Source organism: Rhineura floridana, chromosome 5 (assembly GCF_030035675.1).
Source record: "Rhineura floridana isolate rRhiFlo1 chromosome 5, rRhiFlo1.hap2, whole genome shotgun sequence".
In the NCBI taxonomy this organism is placed as follows: domain Eukaryota; kingdom Metazoa; phylum Chordata; class Lepidosauria; order Squamata; family Rhineuridae; genus Rhineura; species Rhineura floridana.
Window position 1 is genome coordinate 71,870,889 of NC_084484.1, and position 4,957 is coordinate 71,875,845.

A 4,957-nucleotide genomic window follows, 5' to 3' on the forward strand; every position below is an offset into this window, starting at 1 on the left:
GAAATGCACCCCTTTGGGGTGCAATTCCAGTACCCTGTTTTCACCTTTGGGGTTTTAAACCTCTTCAGATTGGTCCCCTGGAGACCACGTGCTCGTAGAGGGGTCACATGCTCCTATAGGGAGCAGTCTGGAGAGGGGGCAGAAATGCACCCCTTTGGGGTGCAATTCCGGTACCCTGTTTTCACCTTTGGGGTTTTAAACCTCTTCAGATTGGTCCCCTGGAGACCACGTGCTCATAGAGGGGTCACATGCCCCTATAGGGACCAATCCGGGACCCCGTTTTGAGTAAAAATACGCCCAATGGTCCAGCGAGGACCACGTGCTCCTGGGGGGTCACAGGGCTACCGTTTCTGGGGTGGGGCACGAGGGCTGGGGCTTCTGGGGGACAGGATATCTGGTGAGGTTACCAGGGGAAACGGAAATCACGGGGTGGGCCTTCCGGGGTGGGCCTTCTGGGGGGCTTCCGCTGACATCACCCATCAAACTCAAAAGGGGCGTGGTGTAGCGGTTTGACGTGAGGTGGTCTACTATTACAACTCTTGTGCACGATCAGCCTCACAGCACTTCTTTCGCCACTTGTGTTCTAGCCATTGTCCAGCCTGTTTCATTGTCTTTAGCTCACTAGTGTACCAAGGTGCAGACTGGGCTCCACAATGCCGGAGAGGACACTCGGGGGCAACCGTGTCAAGAGCCCAATGCGCCTCGCTGTTCTACAGCATGACAAGGGCTTCAACAGAGTCACCTGCTCTATCTACTGGGAACTCCCCCAGGGCATTCAGGAATCCAGTGGATTCCATTAGCGTCTGGGGGCAGACCATCTTAATCTGTCCACCACCCCTGCAGGGAAGGATCGGAGCAAGAAGTCTAAACTTCACCAGGAAGTGATCTGACCATGGCAATGGGGTGACATCCACCCCCTATCTCCAGACCACCCCTTCCTCCATCTGGAGCAAAAACCAAGTCAATGGTGTGCCCTGCCCTATGCGTCAGGCTGGTGACAACTTGAGACAGCCCCATGGTCATCATGGAGGCCATGAAGTCCTGAGCTGGAACACTAGAGGCAGCCTCAGCATGGACATTGAAATCACCCAGCACTATCATTCTGGGCTCCTCCAATACCACAGCCGACATGGCCTCCACTAGCTCAGTCAGAGAAGCTGCCAGGCAGCAGGATGGATGGTACACCAGCAGCAACCCTAGTTCCCTATCTCCTTGGCCCAACACCAGGTGCAGGTCCTCTCAGCCAGTTCCAAGACAGAGTGGTTTCCTGGTGACAGAGATGGGAGTTCTGTAGACCACAGCAACTCCTCTCCCCCGTCCCTGCCCCTGTGCTGGTGTTGCACCAAATATCCAGGTGGGCAAAACTGGGTCAGATCAGCTCCTCCCAGCTCACCCACCCAGGTCTGGTAATGCACACCAAATTGGCACCTTCATCCACAATCAAATCATGGATGAGAGTGGTCTTATTGTGTACCGATCTGGCATTAAACAACAACACACACAGGCCAGTGGGCACAGCAGAGGTGCAACAAGGAACCCATCCATGAGAGGAGTGGGAAGGAGGAACAAGGCATAGAGAGTGTTGCCCTCGACTTCTGTGATAATTCACCCCCATCGTTATACTTCCCTCTACCTGTGATCACTGAGATTGGGGTGGCATCACCCATGTCCGCCTTACTAAGACTCCTCCTAAACACCTGATATGGACCCAACAAAAGCCCACCAACAAAACCTATCGGAGCCAATTATCCCTGTAGGCCTCTACAAGAATTGGGAACAATCAGTCCCATTCAATATTTTTCACACAGGGCACATCTATGCCCCCTCTGTCTCTCACCCAGGGAGGGCCAGCCTTTTGCTAGTTACAGACTCTCACTCTGAAGGCACCTGGCAAATTTCTCCTATCATTCAGTTCACTGCACAGGCTCTCACCCTGCACAGGAACTACACATGAGCCATACGCCCTCCCCACTACCAATCTCCCTCAGATTGGTTATGAAAAAAGAAAGAAATAGAAGAGGGTAGCCCCTTTGCCTTCGGGACTCCCCAAGGGGCAGTCCCTTACGGTGTCATCCCAACGGCAACAGACCCACCGCCCAAGGGCAGCAGGGCTTATATGCCTCCTGACGCAGCCAGGAGCTGATGCAAGAGGCTGCAAGATTAACTGTAATATCTCTCTGGGGCCAGGGTCAGGCAGGGGGTCCCAGTCCTTGCAGCACTTACCAGGGACTTCAGCTGTCTCAAAGGACAGCAACCCAAGATACTTGTTTAACACTTCTGGGTCAAGGGGGATCCTCTTAAGGGGGGATGCACCACTGCTTCCTTCAAGATATGTTGCTACAGGGAATTCACCCCACCAGAACCAGCTTCAGGTTTGGTGGACCCTTGAAGACCTCAGTGGGCTGTCATCATCTTCACTGTTGTCCACTTGCCCTCTTCCTCTGGGCTGAATTCTGTTGATCACACACAGGGAAACGGAGAGGCTCTCTCTCCTCCTTTGTGCTCCTGTCACCTCTCTTTCTTCCGCAGAAGCCCTCATCAAGTGTTAAAAAAGAATCCATGAGGGCCAATCTAGGAATGGGACACTCCCCACAATGTTCCTATACATGTTGGGTGCACCTGCACTACCTTCATCCTTCCCACACTGGGCAAGAAGATATGAAGGCTGAAGGTGCATAGAAGACACCCTGCGTGATCAGGGAACCCGATCACAAGGAGGCTTCTTAGTGTATTTAGTGTCAACATGGGAACGTTGGGGGTGGAATGGGCATAGCCAGTACACACTCCCCTCTCTTTGATTTGAACTTGTCCTTTCTGAATACCTGAAAAGAGTTAGAGAGGGAAGAAAAAGCAAGGAGGTGCCATGCCAGGGATTGTCAGTGGGACTCCTTCAAAGTGTCGGCTGACCCTTAGCACTGGCCATGCAACCCACCTACACCTTTACTTTTGAAAGGAGGAAGACCACCAATGCCCTGCTTCTCTCTGGAACACTATGTTACCCTTCCAAGTGTTCTGTGGTCCCAAGGACATGCCCCACCCATCTGAGAACCATTACATTGGCCAGCAGCTAGTTTTGCTGGAGAATCACCATATAAAGAGTGAAATCAGGTCTGAAACCCTCTTGTCTCAAATCTATTGAAAAAGTTAACTGCTGACATACCTTAAATTTTGAAAAGTCATTCTTCTTCCAAAGCATGTTTCATAAATGATTTTTATATATTGTGAAGAGAAATCTTTCTAGTCTTTGTTTACTGTTCTGCTGACAAAAACTAACTGCTTTTAATATTAAATGGTACAGTTGCTGCTGCTGAATTAATATAAATTGTGTTACACATCCAGGACAAATGTTAGTCTATAATCTTATCTAAAATTCTCCTTGTTTTACCTTTAAAGCCTAATTGAGTAATGTCTCCCTAGGATTTTGAATGAAGTGTTATGTGGATGATACCCATCTCCACTCACCTGTTCATGAAATTTAGATGAAGCTGGCTAGCAAACTGAATCTCAGTCCAGACAAGATGGTGGCACTCTTGGTGGGTGGTTCACATATTTTGGCAGGGGAGATACCTTGATTGTGAAGGTTTTCCCAGGGTGAGGCTCATCCATTGCACTCAGGGTGTGCTGACCCCTGCAATTTCCCTAAATGCGGGAAACTCAACTGCATAATTTGTGGTAGTTTCCCACCTGTTCTAGATCAGTTTGCCCTCTGAGGAGTAGGTTCGCCGTCTGGGATGCTGTTAGTTCTGGCCTTATTGTTGGAAATACAATAGCTTCTATATAACTATTACACACTTTGTTTGCATTGCAATGTTGTAAAAACACACACAATTATTCAGTCGGTATTGTCTATTCTATTGGCTGTTAGCCATAAACCTATTTTTTGTAAAGGTTTTAAATTTTTATATACCTGTGTGTTAGAAATGTGTATTTAGACTTCGACTCATTCATTGGTTGATCAGGTATTACATTCTCTATGTTTGGTTTTTTAGTTGTCATTCATTGCAAAACAAATGCACAGAGGTTTAAAAAGACTCCCATCTGTGCCATTTTGAGATTGGAGGGCTTATCTTTCTCTGCATGGAGCTGCTTCTGCTGGCCACCATTCCACAACCCCAGTGAAGAAAATGGCAGTCATGGCAAAGCCATGTCATTCCCTCCATATGCTGCATAATGATGATGCAATATGCAAGGTATTCTGGGAGAAAAAAATGGTAGCTGCAAGGATGGGGGCCACCAAAGTGAGCTCTGCAGCTGCTGTAGCAGGTGTCAACCAAAACTATTGTATAATTGTGGTGTAATGGTTAGGTGTTGGACTATGACCTGGGATATGAGGTTTCGACTCTCCACTCAGCCATGAAACTCACTGGGTAATCTTGGGCCAGTCACTGTCTCTCAGCCTAACCTACCTCACAGGGTTGTTGTAAGGATAAAAAGGGGAGGGAAGAACCACACAGACCTCCTTGAGCTCCTTGAAGGAAAGGAGGGATATAAATGTATAAAATAAGTAATGGGATGGGGGGGATGTAAGAGAATGAAAACCCAATGGGAATAATGAAATGAAGGTAAGTCCAATGGAGGAAATATGATTATTACAAACAGTGAACAAAGCAAATGAATACTTTATAAGAGTAAATGAAGTATTGAAACAAAACCAAAAAAAGATCTTGTATTCTGTCCAATGTTATGGTAGCACTTAGTTTACTCTGCATTGTGCATGAGGCTCCCTTTGAATGGAAACTGCAGTTGATTCAAAATATAGAAGCTAGTTTACTAATAGGAAGTAGTTGCAGAGACTGGGAGAATGGAACATTTGCTGATTTGACACTGTCTTGTGGTCTATTTCTGGGTGCAATTCAAAATGCTGGCATTGACTTAGGTAGCCATTTCTTAAACCATTTAGGGCTTTCTTAGATGGGATCTCTACATTCTCTCTTTGGGCTGGTTCACAAGGAGATTT

The 4,957-nt window shown here is 47.7% G+C and overlaps 1 pseudogene; it reads left to right on the top strand.

Annotated features, from left to right (window-relative positions):
- The first annotated feature begins 3,546 nt into the window (after positions 1-3,546).
- LOC133386375 (U1 spliceosomal RNA) lies at positions 3,547-3,700 on the top strand (annotated as a pseudogene).
- Positions 3,701-4,957: the final 1,257 nt, after the last annotated feature.